We start from the raw sequence: 22,417 nt of genomic DNA, 5'->3' as shown, positions 1-22,417 counted from the left end.
ACAATGAGCAGGGCTTTGGCATCATGAGCCGGAAGCCACCTTGACAAGGGGCCTCATTAGTTTGCCGGTCTGGTAAAATTGCTGGTAATTCTGGCACCAGCAATTTTACCAGACCGGCAAAGCACAAGTTAGCCGGTGGGGCACTGATTTACCTCCAGCAAAGAGGTGGAGGTAAATCAGGCCCATGCCGGCAAATAAAGGCCAGAATTTATGACACCGGTATTACCTATGCTGGTAATTCGAGCAATAGCCTCAATGAAGTCCCATGGGACTCCATGGAATGGGGATTTACTGCCCTTTCCGTCCCCCGTAATATCCTGGTAATTCTGGGATATTAGGTGGCGGAAACGCTAGGGGCAGATTGCCGGTCTCCCACCGGAATTACCAGCCAGATACCGGCAAAATTGTATTAAAGCCCAAGTTGCTCATCATATCAGAAGAGACTGCTCGTGAAGTCACTGGCATCCTGAGCAGTCCAGCCATCATATAGAGTCTCCTGACGCAATGAACAGCGAACAGCCATCTGGCATCATGTTAAGTCCATTGGTGTGACCAGCAGCTCGGGAACGTTGATCCGCTCGGTTATATTTAATCAGCACTACTGACTCGTGGTCTAGTCCAAGCCTACCTCTAGGGCACCAATGCCACGTGGTACTATTAAGATACTCTGAGCAAGACATCATGGCAGGTTTACACATTGAGACCGTGTATGGCTTTTTGGATGGGTATCTTGGCATTTTTCAGCTAGCATAATTTGTGGGCTAGCGCACGGAAAATCACTTTTATATTATTTTTAACATAACAGAATGTTAGTAGGATCCTGCAATTCCTGGCAGGGCCCTGACATTTTACCATAATTAAGATATATAATGTAACTGAACAGGGGTTGACATAACTCTGGCACGATATTTAATATGATTTCACTCACCACTACATTTAAAGGAGGTATTTAATTTCTTGGGGTACAAAGTTGATGACGGTCATTTTAAGGTGGCATAGGTTTTGCACAGGTGTTCCTGTCTCGGGCCCAATCCTTGATGCATAGCTATTCTTATTTTTCCATCATTGTCCACCTCCACACGTGTATAGGTGCGTTATAAATGCCATATCATATCATATATCGTATCCAGGGCCGGCCTTAAGGCCAGCAGCGCCCTGGGCGAGGTGGCGCCCCCCCTCACCCACTGCGCCCCCCTTCTGCCACAACGCCAATTCGGGGGAGCGCTCGAAAGACTCCCTGGAGCTGGCGTGGTGGGGGGCTAATGGTGCCTTTTCTTGTGAAAAGTGTCCACAGCGGAGGGGCGCATTTAAATACACCCACGGGCACCTTTTACAGTAAAAGGCCACCTACTGCGCCTTGTCCCACAACGCCAGCTCGGGGGAGCTCTTGAAAGACTCCCCCGAGCTGACGTGGCAGGGGCAAAAGGCGCCTTGGGGGGCGTGGCGCCCCGGGCGGTCGCCCGGCTCGCCCCCCCCTAAGGCCAGCTCTGATCATATCATATATCGCTTGCTGCAGCTCTGGACCCCAATACCTGGCCTGTTTTTACTTATTTTTTTAGTCCTTGCTGACCCTTAGCGAAGAAGCAATGTCTCTTCCAGGATCGTACCATTAACCCCGCCGTGTGGGGGACGGGGTGTGCTGTCTGTGTACTACTTTGCGCCCAACCCCACTTGCATGGGGCTCTCCCCTGTTACTCCCACTTTATTGTTTCGCGTTTTCATGATGGACGTAACCTGTGAACTCTATTGTATATGGGCCACCCTCACTTTTTTCTCATTAGCCAAACGTCTTTACCATCTACTTCATACCACCTTAACTGGTCAATCCTAGCAACATGGGGATGTGGCACAGGGGCCCACAGTAACTTCACATCTATAACTTTATCTACTCCCCACAACAAATCAGGTGCCGTTACTGCTGCGGCACAAAAGATATTTTTCCCTTGCATCCATTTTTTAAAACTATTCGAAGAACATTTTGATGAATGCATAAATAGGGTTAGATAATTTAATAAACTCACATTAGTATGTCTATACGATTGAATCTATAATTCTGCAGCAGTTGAGTTAAAATCTATTGGTTTTGGGAATGTATTTGGAAGCTGTTGTAGATTGATCATGTGGCCCTGTTATTATCGGGAGGCTTCTCGAGGTAAGAAAATCCTCTGCTCCCCACGTATACCCTCTCTTAGGTAGGTTAGACTTCCTAGCTCTGCTTGCTTTCTCCTGGCAATGCAGTGCTCCTGTTTTTAGCATTTCTGAGTATGGCTCTAGGTACTCCATTCTAGGAGAGCGCTAATTTCTGCCTCAAGCTCTTTTCTTCTCAGCTTTAGGCCATTTTAATGATTTTAGAGAGATAATGGGCAGAGGACTCGTGCATACACTCAAGTGAGAAAAGAGAGAAAGAAGGTAACATACATGCAAAAGAGGTAATGATGGCATGTATGCACAAGGAGAGGCTGCAAAGGTGGTGGAGCCCAGGCTATAATGAGACCTGTGTTGGGTCTAGGTGGGCAAATAAATTTGATCTTCAAATCTCTGTTGCCCTTACTTTGAACCATGATATTTACGTTTTGCCTCCTTCGAATTGTGCTACTTGACGGCACTCTAGTTACCTATTGTCTCAGTAGGATAGCTCCTGCAAGACGACAAGGAGCAACAGGTCCCCGCTTAGAAACCTCTCATATCATATATCATATCTGGCGTCATGCACATGTATACGAAACTGTATTTTGGAGTGCGTTTATTGGCACCGTTTTGTGAGCTGTGAAGGTTATCTAAATTGGTGCAAGTGTTTATGCTGCATGCAATATGCCATTTTGGAAACCCCCTCTGTTTAAATGAGGCCAGACAGTAAGTGCAAAATGGCACCCGTGTTTTATGCCACATGCAATTAAGACCATGCAGGGATGGAGTGCTAAAAGGACACGCCAATCACGAGGGTCAGATGACCGAGGGAATATAACTGTTGTGAAACTCACTACTCCATCAATCTGGAAACATATTGCCCGTAACACCAGCAGCGACAATCCTAGAAGATGAACTGTAAGTGCCATACAACTAAAAATGGCGGCTGCCTTTAAAGTAGTTGGAACTGTAAACTGCTACAGAAACCATGAAGAAGGCCCTAATGGTTACATCTGAAAGATGTTGTACATATAGTAGTGCTCAGTTGGCACCAGACTAGGAGGCTCTTCCTTTTTGTATTCATTAGCACATACCGAACAGTACAGGAGGTACCAATAAAGGACGTGTATTGACTACAATATATTTATTTTTGGTAAAACATACATATTCGTAACAGTGGTGGGGTTGGTCACCAAAATAAGCTTTATACTATTCTACAGGTAGGTGGCACACACATTCACAACCAGGCAGAGAACCTTTCCCTCTGTGAATGGTATTCTGTGGCTACTCCTCGAAGAGCAGGTCCCCCATTTCTCCATCAGATTGCATTAATGAACTTTAGTCGTGTTAGTAGTCAGAGGAGGAATGATGCTTGAGCATGTGTTCATTGTGAGGTCGAAGGGTACCCAACTAGAGCATTACACTATTTTAAGCTTCTAATTGTACCATAGAGTTTATGGACCCACGTCGCCATCATGGGCATAGGACATGGAGAGTATGGGGGGGACAAATCCCCCCACACAATCTTAAGTGGGGGGGGATACAATGTCCTTTATCCCCCCAGTTGGTGTGTCCTGCCCTGGAGTCTGCTCATGTGCCATCATGTGCACTGATGCGTGCAAACTTCAGACTCTGAAGTTTGCACGCAGCAGGCGTGGGCCGTGAATTCTATCCTTATCCACGGTGACCATGATTCACAACAACAGTGGGGGAGTGGGAGGAGAACAACACAGAACCACGAGCAAGAGTTGTTGACAGCAACTTTTGCTCGTGCATTCCCCTCCTCCTCCACCCCTGGGAATATAGCACGTGCCACTGGCAGCCCAGCCTTGCCTGGAGTGTGCAGTCCACTGCTGCGCAGTGCACTGCTGCGCAGCTTGCCAGCCTCCTCTCACCTTCAGAAGCCATTACAGCAAGGAGCAACGCATGCTGCTGGTGCTGGGCTTCCGAGAGTGAGTGTGAGCCTGACTTGTGACGGAGACCATCACGCGACGCGTCTGCAGCTCCACGGTCCTCAGGTATTCTTCCTTTCTGTCCCTGCTCACTGAACCGCCTTGTGTTGCAACCACTCACTTCCCTGCTCTCTGGTTTTGACAACAGTGATCCTGTGTCCTTTCCCTTCCTCTTACCTGCCTTCACTCTTCCTGCTGTCTTCTTCCTTCATGTCATTGTATTTTGGCAAATAATTCTGGAAGCTTTCTAACAACTCTACCACCTCATATTCCAACCACTCACTTCCCTGCTCTCTGGTTTAGACACCAGTGATCCTGTGTCCTTTCCCTTCCTCTCACCTGCCTTCTCTCTCTTCACCTTCATTGTGAGTGCAAGCATAGGTGAAAGAGCACACATGGAAGTGTGAGTTAGACTATGTTATTGGATTTATTAGGAACTGTTAACCATGACTCGGGACTTGCGCTCATAGGATTTGGGAGACGCACTCTTTCACCCTCACAAGTTACACACAAGTACAAGAATACAAAGTCCTACTTGATCTTCAAACGATAGATTGAGGATAGGAGAGATTCCCCTGACGTTCTTTCACTGGACAGCTGTAAAGTGCACAATGTGAAAACACCAGGGAAACCCTCGGGGGGAAGAAACCCCTTGTAGATGGTGATCGTTGTAAGCGGAAGAGAACTTGTCTCAGGTGTGCGTCTTCCGGGTGTAGTTAGTCGCCGTCGGATCGTCCTCGAGATGTCAGGGTGTCCAATCCGGTTCCAACACTAGCTATAATGAGAATGGAAAGTTAAGCCAGATGAAAGTAATCAGGTAAGTTAAATGAATGGATAATATACTAACCTTGACTCTAGTTGTTGCTGAGGTTAAAGAAGGCTGACTCCTCGATGGAGCTGGGAGTGAGAATCTAGATGGGGATAAAAATCTTAAGCAAACTCAGATAAGACGGGGAACAAAGAGACCACTAGTACTGGGAGATATTCGTACCGGAATCCTAAATGGATTTTGGAAGGTATTCCCAGGGAAACGCTCTGCGAGGGAATAGAGGTGGTGGCTGGGAGATGCAGTCTGCGTAACCGCGAGTTGCATGAGATGCTACATTAAAGGAGTAAATAAGATGAGTTGGTATGTCTGAAGTCTGTTGTATTGGATGTGATGTAGTGGTATGTCTACCTACGTTGTGCAGTTCCCCGGAAATGTTTGGATTGGAAAATCCTAGTGTGAGCGAACAGATGGACACGGGGGAACAGAGAGAGCTCCTGCTAGCGCGAAAGAAAGAAAAGGAAAACGTGAATCAGGGGCTTGGAATGCAAGCAAAAAGTCTAGGAGTTCCTAGCTGCGATACTCACGAAGTGTGACTGCTGTAATCAGTAGCAACGCAATGCCGTTCTGTATTCGGTCCCGGAAGTACTTTCTCAGCAGGGATGGGAGGAGCAGGATCGAATGCCTTCAGAACCACTGTACCGTCACCCTGCGATACAGCGGCCATTTTAGGTAGGAGAATCTGAATGATTGAGATATGCCGCCAACGGCGCCACAATGACCATTTCCCAAGAATGCCCCGAAGGTTTGTAACAGGAACACTGCTGCTATTTGCATGGTCGCTTGATGTTCTGGGATATGTAAGGGAACATGGTTGGCTTTTATTAGTACTCAAAGCATGAAACAGTGCAAGATTGCTTTTATGCTATATTGATGCATGCAGTATATTTGTATGTGTTTTGTGTCAAGGATACTTGATGTATTTGTATCCAGAGATGCCCTTTATGCTTAGCTATGTTAAGGATTTCAATCCGGCGATACACCCTGGTCTCAGCCTAGTATGCAGCGCACAACTGAAATGCTTATTTAATTATATATATTGGTTCAATATTTGAGAGATACACCACTCATATCACACCCCTTTTCAAATACCCCGGGTCACGATGGACCAGGAATCAGGCTAGTTGGTTAAGGTACTATTTATTTAAAATTCAAATCAAACATATACTTTTTAATATATGGGGCAGCAATCACCTATGTGGTAACAATAACAAATAATAATGTATGTAATGCACTTAAATTCACTCTTTAGCAACACAAAATAGAAAACACCAGAAAATTGAACACTTGTGGCTTGTTTGGAAAGATAGCACTTAAGTTAGGATTTCCCCCTGCAATATTCCTCAACCCACAAATCAATTCTAAAGAAATATAACGGAGCGGCAGGTAATCGGGAATGAGGAGCAATAAACAAAATTTGAATCCAACCTTCCTTCCTCAAACAAGAGAGAACAACGGATTTGAAATCTTACAATGTTAAAATGACACTCAAAAATGGCTGACTAAAACACTGAAAGTGTGCAAGAATCACTAAATCAGTACAAAGTTCTATGGGAGCAACATTGGAAAGACACTAGTAGTCATTAGCAATAGTTTGAGCAGAAGTAAACAATTCGAATTTGAATGAAAGGTTGAAAATAATTTTGAATAAAAATAACGCATGTAAAACTTAGCAAAAATTTTGATTCCCGCCTAAAATTAACCAAACATTTTTAATAGAGAAATGAGGTCTCTACCTATTAAACTGAGGGAGATATGCAATGTAGAATAAGAGGTGTTTTTAGAAAAATCAGGTAGTGAAAACCGAAAAGAAACTCAGTTTGGACAAGAATAGTTTTACTCTACACTAGAGCAGTCCGGCTAGAATACCAAAGAGGGACACAGTAAGCTCTAGAGTTGATTCATGACTTCAACCCCAGATCCCCAGCGCCCACCCAGGCGGAACCAGTCGGATCACTCGAAATAGGATTGATAGTTTAGGATTTACACAAGATAAAAATAATTAAAGAAATGGCGCTTAGCAAGATAAATCAGAACAGGATTGCAATAAGTATTCTGACAATGTTACCTGTTATTAAGGTAAGGATGGGATGGTTTAGAGATTGGTATAGGGCAAGGCAAGGTATGCTATGGTTTTCTATAATCCCTATTAATACTTACAGTCCACTTTAATTTAGGGTTCTGGTCGCCACACGGATCTGGTCTAACACAGGACAGCTGGGCAAATCTGGTGGAACAGGATCAGCTAGGCCGTTCTGGTCACCGGACTGCACTGGACTTACACTTCTGGCTACTGGATACTAAGTTTGCAGCAGGCATGCATCTAGTAGCAGCAAGCCAGGCTGGATCAGGATGCTTCCCTTGAGTTTTGGGGATTTTATTTAGAATTTGAGTCCTAGCTGAAAATGGGGTCAGCTATGCATGGAATCAGGATCAAACAGAATGAAGAAATCAGGAACCGGATGCCACGCAGAAATTCAGGAAGAAAGTCAGGAATCTGTGTATGTCTTGTGTGCTGTCAAGGGCCCTTATTTATCATGCCAGATGACATCACTAAAGTACATGGCCAGGCCAGGCTTACTACTCCTGCCTCTAACAACAGTATTGGGCAAGATAGAAGTCTCCTTCTAGCTCTTCGCTGATTGGATCACAGCAAAAGGATGTCATGTTTATGGGGTGATTTTTACAATGTCTAGAAACCTCCCCTAGCTATTGGAACCAAAATCAAATTTTGCCACAAACACATATTTATGCAGTTGCAACCTCTGAGAAAATCAAATACACAGGTGACATATTGTGTGTGTCATATTTCACTCCAAACCCCAAGTCTGTGGACCTGGTTTTGCCTTTCTGACACATTTTGGTAATTCTAAACATGAAGGATTTGTCCTAAAATTCCCCAATTTTGTACACAGATGCACATTTACCCCAGGGATGTATGTACAAGATTTTATGTTCGCAACATTAACTTTTTCCCCGTAATCTGTCATTTTTTATAACTTCTGTTCCTTGTGCAGTAATGAGTTCTACCAAGTTTTCAAAGAAAGGGCATAAAATTAGATTTAGAACTATGAACTTTTCCTATTTTTCCTAATTCTTGCTGCAAAGTTAAGTGTATTTAAAGTGCAGTTACAAAATGGCCTTTAAAACCAAAAGGAAGCCCAGTTTCACTTGATCAGTTTTTTTTCTTTTTTCCTCAACTGCTGTCAATTGTTACTTCCTTTGAAGCAGGATGAGGGGCCTCTCTCTTGATTGAAGGTGTTATTGCCGCTCACACTTGGCAGGTGAGAGTCTCAGCCTGCTATTGTCCCAGCCTGGAGCAAAGACTAATGTCTGATGAGCTTGTGAAATTTCTTTGTCCTGGTGCATTCAAAGTCTTTCAAGCTGGCAATTAGCACTTTGCTATGCCAGAGGTTTATGATGTCTCCCTTTCTCAAGGCTAGCAACTGGCAGAGCAAGTTTTTTTGTTTTTGTTTTCTAGCTTGCCAACTTAGCCTATGAGTTTTAAATCTTGACTTAAACCTGTGTAATCAAAACAGTTTATAGGTGTACTTTTACCAGCAACAAATCCTTTTTACATTGCTAAGTAAACAGGCCTTCACACAACAATTTACATTTACATAGGCGGTTTTCTCTCTTCAGTCAGAAATTTATTTTTTTACTATTTCTTTAAATTCGGTTTTCATCTCCAGCAAATACACACTTTATGCAGCTATCTTTCTTTTCTTGAGTGCTGGAGTTGTTTTGCAGCATGGATACATTTACACAGGCATCTATTTAGAGTCTTTCTCTGAACAGCTGATTTAGATACTTTTGCAAAGAAAATAGATGTGTTTCCCGTGTAAAATGAAAACAAAGCTCCTGGTTGCTTTTTCAAAGCTACTTTTGGCAGGGGCTGTCATTCAAATGAGGCCCAGTTCCTCTTAGACACAATGGATGATCCAGGGCATTGCAGGGCCTTTTTAATCACAATGGTTCATAAGGACTGAATGAGTTTAGCGCCAACCAGCACTTTTAAAGGTTGAAAGATGTGTCATTTTAAAGAGGCATATCGGGTTTTCAGCAAAATAATGCTGCCTGTTTTACTTCACTCCATGTTAAATGTTGCAGAGCATACTGCCACATTCCTGCAGTGAGTACTCTGTTCCACCCCACCTGAAATGTGTGTGGCATGGTGGTGCAGCCATTTTCTGGTTGTTGCAAAAAACGCAGTTTAGAGACCCTGGCGCGCACAGGAGTCAGCGCCGCCATGTTGCTGTTTCTTGCACCACTGCAGTAAAGTGATGTAGTAAAGCACAGCTGAGTGGGTTAATTTATCCCACTGCTAGAGCGAGTTTGGTGGACATATGCTGTGTTTTACAAGCAAGTGGAAGTAGTGTTGTGTTATATTATGTAACAGGAAGTTAGACCAAGCTGGTACTCAATTTCCATGTGTGATCGATTTGGTGAGTCAATGTAATTTGTTATTCTGTTATATACTACAGCAGTTGCCTCTGTATTATATAACTGAACATTGTGCTTCCACGTGTCCAAAGTGTGGAATATGTTTTCTGTGGCCTGGTTCTCCAGTCTGCAGATTAGTGGAAAAGAGATTAGGAGGAGAGGATGGATGGAGATCGAACAGATTTTTGATAAGCCTGAGAGATGTGATAGGCAAGTGTCCGGTGTTGGAAAGCTAGCAATGTGCATGTTCCAAACTTCACAAATAAATATGTTGTGCTGTGCACATCTAACATTGTGCTTCATATGTCCTTAGTTCAAAAAGGAACTTTGAAGACCTGAAGCAGTGAAGCGCATGTGCCAGAGCTGATTTTCGATTACTTGCAGCAGCCGAACCTCACACAGGAAAGCGGACAACGTACGCAGCATAATAAGTGAGTAAAGTTGATTAACAGTATGTTGCAATCCTCTTTTTTTCTGATCCTGTATGTACTGATGTTTTTGGTTGGAAGTATTACTGTTTTTATTTCCCTCTCTGCCCACACCACCTTCTCATGGGAACTGTTTGTGCTCGCTTTATTCAAACTTTACCATCTAACTTTGCACTGAAGTGCCTGTCAGTTTTTTTTTTTTTTTAAAGCAGCTGCAAACCTGCTATGGTTTAATAAAAATTATGTACCCAGGTCTACCTTCAGCCACTAGATTTATAAGTACTATGCATGTCCTTCACTGAAGTTCTGTTAAAAACACGCATTGGAAGAGCCAACAATTTCAGCTTGTTTATCAATATCGGGCATTCATCAAATTGCTATTATATGCCCATAATGCCCAGGTACTCTCACCACCTTGCAGCTGCTAGAATCCAGTTAAGATCAATATGACGGTGGCGGGCAAATGCCTTTCCCATACCTACACAAAGCCAAAACCTTTGGCATTGCCAATGCCCAATTAAGAATGCCTTTCATCTGTGTGCCCTGCTGCCCTTCCGCCCAAAAATGGAAATAGGATGAAATTGGTTAGGGATGCATGTTGTCCGGGTACTTTGCTTTGTTCGAGAAACTATGTTTATAGAGGTAAGTAATTTATTTTTCTAGTGATGTAATTCCCCATGATTTAATTTCCTGTGGTCACCCTACACACATGACATTGGACCCACTCCCACACTTGAATTGCAGAACTTAGCTCCACAAGGCCTTGGAATGGCCCTGCGTGGAGAGCGAGACACAGAAGATATTTCTGGACACACACACGGACACACACACACACACACACACACACACACACACGGGGACACACATTTTAATTCTTTTAGTTTTGTGAAAAGTCGAGTTCTTTGACTAAAAAACAATAAATAAATAAAAAAAGAAAAGTCCCAAGGTAACCCCTGTCCCCCCTACCCCCAGATTTTATGGGTCTCCTACACCCCTGATCGCCATTTTGACGAAGACCTCGTGGTGCTCTTCTGCTGGCGGCACAACAGGCTTGCTTTAGACTCTTCTAACTACCTGGGTCGCACCATCTCCGACCACTCTCCCCTGATAATTGAATGGAACATCACTGAACCCAGTTCTCCCATACCCACATGGAGGATGCCCACTGAGGCACTTAAAGACTCAGAGTTCAGGGAAAGCCTCAGAGAATCTCTAGAGAACTACATCTGTGAGAACAAGGACAGTGTTGACCACCTAAGCACGGTCTGGGACGCTCTCAAAGTGGTTGTAAGGGGAGAGGTCATAGCAAAGGCTGGAGGCATGAGGAAACACCTAAGAACCGAACTCGAACTACTAGAATCTGAAATAGAACGGCTAGAATCCAACACCCTGGACCCCCAACCACAGGAGGACAAGCTGGCCAGTACCAGGGCCGCCTGCAAGGAAGCCTGGGACAGACTTGCCAAATTTGATTACATTACCAGAACCAACAAAACACACGCCCACGCTGACAAACCTGGTAGACTACTCGCCTGGCTGTGCAGGAAAGAACACCCTAAGCACTCGACCACAGCCCTAAGAGATGCTGATGGCACGCTACAACGGTCCCAACAGGGAATTAATAACACCTTCGGGCAGTTCTATACCCGACTATACTCCCATACTGATGTGGTGCCCTCTGAGGAAATCTCAAACACCCTGGACGAAATTGGACTGCCCCCACTCCCGTTGCCATGCAAGGAGGCTCTAGATGCTGAAATCAACATAGATGACATAAAAGACGCCATCGAGTCCCTGGCCACCTGCAAGGCTCCGGGTAGTGATGGGCTACCTGCCGAATTTTACAAAACCTACGAGCCGGAACTGTCCCCGCTACTACACGAGGTGTTCCTAGAAGCCTATGAATCGGGCATCCTGCCCGGGAGCATGCGTGAGACCTTGGTGGTTCCGCTCCTCAAGCCTGGTAAGCCTGCAGATGACTGTGACTCCTATCGCCCTCTCGCTATGCTCAATTATGATGTTAAAATCCTCACAACCATTCTGGCCAAGCGGCTGTCCAGGGTGATTGGTGAGGTGGTGCACCCCGACCAAAGCGGCTTTGTGCCGGGCCGTAACACCACTGCCAATCTACGTAGATTACAACACATACTGTCACATCCCACTCATACAGGGAAATCCCACGCTTTGCTTTCTTTGGACGCCATCAAAGCGTTCGATTCAATTTTCTGGGAATGGCTGATTGCGGTACTTCGGGAGTTTGGTTTCGGAGAACGATTCATTCGATGGATCACAGTCCTCTACACCAAGCCGCGAGCTCGGGTGAAAACTGGTCGGCTCATCTCCACGGAATGGGACATACAAAGGGGCACAAGGCAGGGCTGCCCGCTCTCCCCCATGCTATATATAATCGGGCTTGAACCCATTGCCATTTTCTTTAGAAAACAATTCTTTGACGCTGGCATAAGGATTGACGGGGTGGATCACATAATTTCCCTATATGCGGACGATGTCCTCCTTTATGTGAGGGACCCACTGTTGAATGTCCCAACCATGTTGGAGGTCCTCGGCAACTTTGCCAAGGTATCAGGCATACACTTTAGCAGACACAAGTCTTGTCTGTTTCCGTTGGGCGCCCTCCGGAATACACACATAGATGACCTCCCCTCACTAGGCATAGGTTGGTGCCCCACCACGTTCCGCTATCTGGGCATCAATATTTATCATACGCCTGAACTCATACATGCTAACAACACGGTAGCGGCGCTGCCTCCCTTGCGCAAGTCAATTGGGTTTTGGGCTCGCCTCCCCCTATCCATGATGGGTAGGGCTTCCATCATTAAGATGATTGTTCTCCCCAGATTTCTCTATGGGTTTCAAAATATTTTCTACTACATTAGAACTCCCTTCTTCCGTCTCTTAGGGAGGATACTTAAAGACTTCCTGTGGGGAACTAGTAGGCACAAATTTGCATTATCCACGCTGACCCTCCCCTACGAACAAGGAGGCATTCGGCTCCCTGACCTGGAACGTTACTACCTGGCTGCCCAACTAAGCTTTGTGGCTAAATGGCTAGCCGATGATGTTACCCCCGAAACCCTGCTTTTACAGCACCCGATTGCTCCAATCCGGTTAAATGAACTCATTTGGGCCCCTCAACGTCTTATGGACGGGATTCCTTTCTTAGCTACCCTGGGTCGTCAGGTATGGCAAAGGGTTATGAGCCTTCTCCACCTGAAACATAGTTACAACCCGGACATACCACTCTTAGCCGACCTATGCCAGAACTCGGTGGACCTCGCCTCCATCCGACACTGGGAAAGGCTGGGAGTATACACTTGGGGGGATCTATACAATGAGGGCACCTTCCGGGATTTCCCCTCCTTGCAATCAGATGTTGGCGTCCCGGCTGGTCAATTCCTTTGGTACATAAGGATCCGCAAATTGGCTAGGACTAAATGGGACACATGGCCCGAGGAGCCTGAAACCGACTCCTTCATAACACACCTATACAGCTTGGCGGATGGATGGAGGCCTGTGTCCCGCATATATAGTCACCTAATAGACAGGCCCAACCCCCGCAGTCAGGACCTCAAAACCAAATGGGAGAGGGACCTGGGTCACGAACTGTCTGAAACCGAATGGGGTAGAGCACTAGCGTTCCCTAATGCGGTATCCAGAAATTCTAGATTTAAACTGATACAACTCAACATGTTATACCGATCTTACTTGACACCACTCAGAATAGCCAAAATATATAAGCTACCCCACCATAACTGCCCATGGTGTGGCAGAGATGAAGCAAATCTCTTACACATGTTTTGGGGATGTGTCCAGGCCCGGCGACTATGGGCGAGAGTGGAACTCCTATGCAGAGAGGCAGGCATAACCAGATATGAATGGACCCCGAAGGAGTGCCTTCTTGGAACATACCCCAGACTGGCCAAGTTTAAACACTCAGTCAAGCTCATGGACCTGGCCTGCATTCTGGTCAAAAGGACCATTGCTATGGCTTGGAAGCGACCCGGAGGCCCACAATATCAGGTATGGCACTACGAACTGGAGCGATGGATAGGGGCAGAAACCACAGCTTGGGAGAACGGCCTCACCACATCCCCTGAAAACACGAGCTTGGGACTCGCTGCCTGGAAAACTCTTACTTGGGCCTTACTCAACCCCTCCAATGACGATAAACCCCCTTGAGCTACTGACCCCTGTTGACACACGATACCTGAAACGGATCACTAGCACGGTACCTAACCTGTGCTCTTCTGCTGCTTGACCCCCCCTTGTTGCTTGGATCATCGACCACACGGAGACTTGTTCATGTTGTTAACATTGTTATTGTTTCGTTATTTCTGTTTAATCGTTAATTCACAAATGGCCTATTTTGTGTAGTCCTGACTATTACTACTGTGACTGTATGATCCAGCGAGGCACTGTTTTATCACACAAATTCCAATAAAGAAATTTGAAAATAAATTAGTGTAGTATCGGCCCTGTATGATATGTAGAAACAGTTTTATAATCTTGCCCATTCCTTTGAGTTGTGCACCGCAGTAGAAGTCTGACGATGGCGTGGTGTTTCTGTGCTGCTGTCACTGCTCTCATGTGTCCCGTGAGCTCGCACACTGAATACCGTAGTATCCTACATGTCATGTTAGGTCGGGCAGGTGTTCGGCCTTTCATCTTCTATGCCCTATATCTAGGGACTCGCAAGCAGAATAGAAAGGGAAACAGGCAGCCAGAGAGCAGGAAGTAGCTGCAGGGTGGAGAAGGAAGGAAGGAAAAAGGGGCTTCCTTGCACAGCAGCAGGGTAGAGCGAGAAACGTAAAGCCATAGCTGCTCATTACCAGCATGGCGTGCGCAGAATACCACCATTTGAAGGATACTGCACATTTACATTAGATGTCCCAAGGATCTACCGAGTCAATCTGTGTTTAATCTTCCATAAACCTTGCGCGCTACTTTTCATGAGAAAATGGCGATTTTGGGGGTGAGGGTTCCTGTATGTTGTATTTGTTTGCAACTGCGAGATGCCATTAATGAAATTCAGGGAGTGCAATTCCTCTTTTATTTGTGTATTATGCATTTAATTAACTTTCTGTTCATGGTGATAGGTTTAGAGCATGGTTTCTCATTTCCCTGGAGCCCCATTTAAAGTGCTTGTGGCTTCTCGTGGATTCATTGGTCTACGGTCCCGCGCCTTCCAGGTTTCTCTTAACCCCCGCGTCAGTACAGCTTGCGTTTCCACTCGTTTCTGCGGGGTGCAATGCACTAATGGCACGCAGATGCTGAAACGTAGGGGCCGCCCGCGTGCAGTGTAGGGTGATGCGGCCTCCATGACTTTCTGTGCGGATTGGCGGTCTCCAGGCAGCCCCATGTGCTGTCATTCCCAAAAGACCAACCAAATGCCTGGGCCAATCCGTTCTCTCACAACATGCACAAACCATTCCAAGGACAATCCTGGTCTGTCCTTATTGCATGTGGTAACATGGCTTTTTAAGGGTTAGCCACAAAGCACTTCTGCGTCTCTACATTTTTCAGATTTTATATTTGAAAATGTACCATGGCAAAATTTTACGTTTTCCATGAGTAGCTACTACTGATGACGAAGGCATCATCTTCATAATAATAATATCTATTTCTTATATAGCGCAAGAGACCCATGGGTCACAGAGCGCTGAAATAACAGATGGCATTATTATCCCAAAGAGTGGTACCCATTTATTGACCTCGGAAGGATGAAAGGCTGAGTTGACCTTGCCGGTTCTCAAACCTGCCACCCAGGCTGCACACAGATAGCACAGCAAGTTGAAGGCTTGCCCCTGATATATGACTGGCTATAAAACGACAACGTTTAGAACTTTGACCTCTCCTGAAATGGGGGTCAAGATTCATGAGAAAGAATGAGTGAGTAGAACTTCTGAATAGCCCAGACGTGGACTCCAAGATATGCATGATTCTATGTCGTCGCACGCACCTGCCGAACTTAACAAGGCTCTGGGGACTAGATAAAACAATCCTGCACAGAGCACTCGACACACGTATCAATTGGGGTTAAAAGGGTCCTTTATGGGGAAAGAAAGGGGTGTACTAAAACAAAAATAGCCTCATTAGTGCTATACAGCAAGTTCTCACTATAAAGCAGCAAAGGCAAGATAGTAAGGCAATTCCTTCTGCATTACCCTCTTAACCTACCGCTCATCTGCCTGCTAGTGAAACTTTTTTTCCTTTCCTCTAACCTGCCTCTGTCCCTCACTTCCTCTGCCTCCACGCTAGCACTTCACCCATCACGGTACCTCCTGAGCACAGCTGCCGTACCACCTACCTGCAGGGTCGGATTGGCCCCTCGACCTTTCGGCCCGTGGCCGGGCTGAAATTGTTCCAGGGGAGTGGGGGCCGGTTTCTGGCCATGCCTGGGCCGATTTGTAAAAAAAAAAAAAAAAAATGGAAAAAAAAACATTTTTTTCGCAATTTATTTTTCTTTTTCCAAAAAGCCTATTATCCTTCTTAGGTCGATAAATGAGTGCCAACACAGGTTGGATGATATTGTATGCATATTTGATCTATAAAAAAGAGCTTAAGCGTAAGTGCTATACAAAAACATATTATCATTTGGCCTTGGGCTTCTGCTTGAATTCACAGTAAGTTAGTGTACTTAGGACAATGCTATTTGATGCAAATTCCTTTTTTGTCAAGGGGTGAAAGGTCGTGTTTCATCGCTTCCCGGGATGTCACTTTGGGGCGGGGGTCAAATGACATCACTTCTGGTGATGTCATCAGAGGTCAAGAGTCGTGAGGCGAGGTGTGGGCCACTATTTTTAGGCGAGGTTTGGGCCACTTTTGAGTGACCGGGCCTATTTCTTGCCCCTGTCCGACCCTGCCTAGCTGCACTTCACATTTCTAATGTTGGTTGTCCTTAATCTATGTATGTCCATTTATGTATTGTCTTGGTGACTTTTCCATTTATTCCCCTCCACAACCTAGTCAGAATGTCCCTAAAACTCACCTATTGTAAGATGCTCAACGATTCCTGTCAAATCTGATTTCCTATCCATTCAACATTCTTTTGTGATCAAAAGAGCATTGTTCCTTCTGTATGTAAATATATAAATATACATGTTTTTTGGGTTGTCTATCTAGGTCTAAATCAGCCTCATATAAACTCTACCCCCAAGGACAGACCCTTCTATTGGCTTGAGGGTTATGTTAAGGGTGACAGAAAATGTCTTTTGGGCATGGGGCATACCAGCTAACCTCTTTAGACGTTGGAACTTGGGTTAACAGTGTCTTGATGGAGGAGTAGATTGACTATTCTAAGAGGACCTAGGGTCCTGCTTCAAAGTCTAATTTCCTATTCTAAACAACAAAATCTAAGGGTAGTCACATCCTTGCAGCCTCCTTCAGATCATTGTGTTTCAGGATATTTGAAGAGCCCCACAACTCTACTTTCTTGGCTTTGGTGGTTGCTTCAGAAGATGTCATCCTCCTGGACTCTTTGGTTGTAGTCACAGTGCTAACCAGGCAAGCCGTTGTGCTTCCACCCCCTGTCATAGGGGCTCCTTCCATAGGTATGGGCAGGTGTTTTCGCATTTACTCAGATGATTTTAAGACTGCAGTTATTAATAGCCACCAGCCAATGAATGATCAACCACATAGCCTTGAGCCCACCAGCGGGATTCTCTGTTTCATAGGTTCTGCAGCACTTAACAGGCCACATCCTGATCATAGTACCATGCTCCCCTTTCTTTCTCCTTTGGTGACCTTTGGTCAACCACCCTGATCTGGGCTATATGCCCCAGCAGGCTACTCCATCTCAATGGTCTTTCTGGTCCTGGGCCGGTGTTGTTGCCCCCATTTTGCACCAATCTCTCCTAAATTCCTACATTTTCTCAAGGACTGGCTAGTTGGCTCAGCTATGTGCTTTGTTTTCGTCCTTCTACTTTCCGTGATAAAACACCCACTGTCCGGAATGCCCTGGTACCTACTTCAGCCCTATTTTTTCCTGGTATAGTAGGTTCAAATAGCTCGATAATGGCAGGAATTGGCTGGGTTTTTTCCTCGTTAACTCTTTGGAGGGGTACTGGCTTGTCCTTATGGGATCACCTCTTCTTAATGTGTTTCGGCTCTCCTTACCACCGTGTTTAAGTGTTGATTGTTCCTCAGTTTTCCACTTTCATTAATGGCATAATCGATCAAAGCTATGTGATGAGCCTACAGCTTTAATATGATGGGTGCCATCTTAGAGTCAGGCACAGTTAACATGTTGGCAGAACAGTCTCTTGCTTTGCGGGCCTGCGTTGCCAGTAAAGCATGCATGCAATTCCCTTGATGTCAACTGTTCACAAGCATTCACTCCTCCCCAAACTCTGTGCTACAGTCCCACATTTTCCCTTAGCGTGGAAGAGAATGTTTCTGACCCATGAGTGGGCCCTTGTACCACATCTGAAGAGCGTGGCATGCTTGCTGTAGCTACCCTCCCTCTTATGCCTTCTCGTGATCTGGTTAAATGTGTCTTTCCTCTGGTACATTCTACCCCTGGTGCTACTTTATGGGGGTCCAGTCCCCACTTATCATCCATTACATCCCACAGTAGGTGGAAACAGAAGGGTTTCCCTGAAATGCTGACTGCGGTGCTTGCCGTGGGTATGAAGAGGATACTATGGGGGATTCAACATATACTGTCTGTGGGGAGCATCCCATAGCAAGTGGTTTCCCCTGGCTCCCAGAGCACCAAGGACCTCTCCATGACCGCCTCAGAAGGGACCATCTCACCCATCATAAAGATTTGGAGGGACATTTTCACCCCGTAAAGGACACTTTCCACTTGTTTCATTCAAACAGCAACCACTAACATAGCTGGGTTCAACAATATGCCCTGAACTCTGATACTGTGTAGCTATGCTTGGGCATGTGCCATCAGATGTATTTTTCAAAAATGAATTGTTAGGCTCATTAAAAGCAAACATGGTGTCTCAAGTAACCGACATGCTTAATTTCAAGTAACAGGCATTTGCAGTGCATAAGTGGTACTGCACAGAATGTTGGTATTGTCCTCAATATTAACTAGGGCTGGCCTCGGGCATGCGCCCCAGGTGTTTAACCTGATGGATAAGACAAGCTGCCTGCTTCAAGAAATATGCACAGAGAGCGCCTGTGACCAAGTTGAGAGACCATGTCCACGAGCAGGGTCTTCTGTTTATTAGGGTTTACCTGCAGTCTTAGACGGATGCTAAAGACGCCAAAGAAAGATCTGCATTTTTGGCCATTATAGTTATGATTTGAGGATCATTGCTGTACCAATAGCACAGGGACAACATCAAGAATGATCTTAAGTGGAATTTGATACATATAAACTAATAAAGGGGACATGGTCAAGCCATAAATGTCAGGAGGTCAGAATCTGAGGTTAAAAATGGGTGATGCTGGTGGTTTGGATTTTGCTCTTCCAATGAGGAGACTGGTTATGTGTTGCATTTATTGTAGTAGAAAATGCAAAGGTTGCATGGTTGGCAGTGTGAGAAACCACAGAAATATCAAGGCCCTAAATCCACCACCATTCTCCTCCTGCCCATTTGGGACCATCAACCAGAACGATCTTACTGGTCAGAACTCCTTACTGGTCAGATAACCGTTAGTTTATAACATTAAGCATAATGTTAATAATGCTTTCTTTCTATACAGCCCTTATAGAGTGTTTCAAATGTCATATTGCTGTAATTAATCTATGTTATTGATACCCCAGTTAATGATAAGCCATGCATGATATCAGAATGACGAAAGGCTGAGCTGGGTCTGACCGGGTTCAAGCATGCATCCTGCAGAATGAACAATGATCTCTGCAATAAGCGCTTAACTTGCCAATTTATTTGACTGGCACTAGAAAAATCCAGTTATTTTTCTCTACGAATTCCTGCAGTTGTTTCACTGCCGCTCTCTATAGGGATGAGGAATGTGGGACATAAGTTGACAGTTTGGGGATATTTGAGACGTTTCCAGAAGTAGGCAGGCTGTTTCAAGGTGATAGACAAAGTTCCTGAAATCAGGGAGTATTTCAGAATTGTCATTAGAGCGGACTGAATAGGAGGCAGAGTAGAATTTAACTTAGATTATTAGTAGACAAATATTGACGTGGTGATCCAGAGAGTGTTCTTTCGTTCACAATCAGTAGGTAAATGGCAAAGTGGATGTAACAATACAAGCACGATAGGCAATGGCACTAAATGTTGAGAGGCCCGGCAGAGGAGTCGCATGATGATCACTTGATCATCCCTTGTTGGATACATTTGTTAAATCTCTTCAGCATTCCCATCAATGTTTTGACTCCCCATCTTCTCGGTGGAGGATTCCCCAGATTTAGGGGAACCGAATTTGGAGGTCACCCATTTTATATGTTTTTGTTTTCTGTTTAGAAGATGTAGCACTTAGAGGTATGAGACTTTTGTAAAGAATTAACTAGACTAATGTTGGGCATATCCAGGTTATTGTGAATATCGTAGAAGAACTGGTGAGCATAGACTGCAAAGCCTGATCCAATGAACACACATAGGGCCTGATTTACAAAGATGTTTTATAATGGCAGTATCCCATTGAAAAACGCTTTGTACATCAGACTGATAAAGGATGACTTTGTTTTCAAGGTAATGATGGAGGATTAGGCCTGCGCCTCATTTATTTGTGAACAGTATCAAGAGATTGTACAGAGATGTGACCAGACTGTTTTCCGTTAATACAACCTGAATCTCAGCAGTCTTGTCTGAGTAAAAAAAAAGTAAATCCACTGTGTGGGTGGTCTTACGAATGTTGGTTAGTGAACAGACATTTGGGGTGAAGGCTTTCAAGTTTATCAAAAAGATGTTACGTTTTGACTAACTATCCTTATAGGTTGGGTCAGTCAATAATGTAGTCTCTTCGGCATAATTCCGTAAAATCACAAATGCAATGCACATTTCAGGATCAATCATCCAGTAAAACCCCAAAAATATGAAAACAAAACACTAAAATGTTTCAACACATAATTGATCAGATTACTGGGCCATTTAAAAGATTCTAAGTGATCCGAGCGCAGCTGCTTTTGCCGCGGCCGGAATGTTCGCACGAGAAAGGTGCAAACTACCAAAGCTTTGCACCTTTCTGATGCGAACACACTTGCATACTACGGGGGCTGCAGGGGTTTCCCCCGCAACACCCCGCTCACTATACTTTAAAGTACACCCCCAGAGTCTTTTTTTTATTTTTCTTTACTTATCTGCAATGCTACCACCAAAGGTTCGAACTTTTGGTGTTTGAACCTCTCGTGGTAGCATTTTTTAGTTAGTCCGATCGTACAAAACCCATTTAAAAGGCCAATGTGACCATTCAAAAGGATTTAGCAATATTAATGAAGGCACATATTTTAGATGAGTAAATCGGTTTCGCCGCGCTTTGATACACAGTGTAGATGTGCAAGCGTGCAAACACAAAAACAGTAAACAATTGAAGAGGCGCTCTAAATTACAAGAAGGGTACCGGGACCCACAGGCTTCCACAGACATTTACGTTCTCTGGGTTGATGTATAAACATGCCTGGTGCCAATGTCCATGTCCGTGGTCTTTCCAGGGCAGAAAGCTTATAAAATAAAGGGACTCTACTCTGGACAAATCTAAATCTCCTCCATGCTGGCATCAACTGTTTCCAACTCAATTCTAAAACAAAATAAAATACAATAAAATGGAGGGCGCATCTATCGAAATGGCGCAAGAACAATACAAACTTGCCTCCAATCATGCTCCTATACCTGCCGGGCTAGAGAGGAGAGAGTTTACCTCCATTTGGGCAGACCGTGCCTTCGTCACCAACGGAAATGAGTGGGTAGTGAGGACAGCTGTCACATCAGGAGCAAGCAAACATGTATACTGCATGGTGTTTGGCTTCACTGCCATGTGTCGCCGTATGCTGTTGTGATCAGGCAGCACCTGTGTGCCGGATGGAAGTATTTTTCTATGTCTTTTGGTAATGATATGTGGGCAAACACTAACTAACTTGCACATTGTATGGCACTTTTAAAAGTAATTAATGGGCATGTTGGGCCAATAGTATGAATGGTGTGCTCACAATGCAGGTTTGAGGTGGTAATATTACTATCTGAAAATGCACCGTAAACTCACCATCTCTACTTAAAGGTATTTGTTTATTTATTTTTGAATTCATATAGCGGGCCAAAACCGTAGGCATCAGGGCGCTGCATAGGAATGAAGGGCAGGGAAGGGAGTATTTAGAATACAGAATATGGTACAAATTGTCAGCTGAGGTCGAGTACATGTCAATAGTTGGCAGGAGCTGGGAGCAGAACCTGATACCCACAAATTACTATCAACAAGTTTAGCAATGGCTACACATTACAGAAAAACTGCCTTCCACCAAGGTAAACGGGATTCTTTTAACTATGTCTATTAGAGCCAAAGCTATTGGTCTTGACAGTACTTGTTAGTAGTGTTAATGTCCCTTATGTCTGCTGGGGTATTAAAAAGTTAAGTGTGTATGTATGGGATTTATGTAGCGTGAGGGTGGCTGGAAAACAACGGAGCGCTGTACGAACATGTGGGTGAAGACAGAGAAAGGGCAACAGAGAAAGCAGGGAGAAGCAGAGAAGTCAGGGAGG

The 22,417-nt window shown here is 44.8% G+C and overlaps 1 protein-coding gene across 6 annotated transcripts in view; it reads left to right on the top strand.

Annotated features, from left to right (window-relative positions):
* The window catches only part of TSPAN9 (tetraspanin 9), a 1,448,163-nt gene that overhangs the window by 916,961 nt on the left and 508,785 nt on the right, over positions 1-22,417 (top strand). For all 6 annotated transcript variants that reach the window (XM_069628285.1, XM_069628282.1, XM_069628286.1 and 3 more), the window contains one exon: positions 9,662-9,779. The gene's annotated coding sequence lies outside the window, so the exon portion shown is untranslated. The remainder of the gene's footprint in view (positions 1-9,661; positions 9,780-22,417) is intronic.

The sequence above is a fragment of the Ambystoma mexicanum genome, chromosome 12, assembly GCF_040938575.1.
Source record: "Ambystoma mexicanum isolate Mex_15411 chromosome 12, UKY_AmexF1_1, whole genome shotgun sequence".
Lineage (NCBI taxonomy): Eukaryota > Metazoa > Chordata > Amphibia > Caudata > Ambystomatidae > Ambystoma > Ambystoma mexicanum.
The sequence above is the reverse complement of the archived record's forward strand: the minus strand, read 5'-3'. Positions and strand labels throughout refer to the sequence as shown.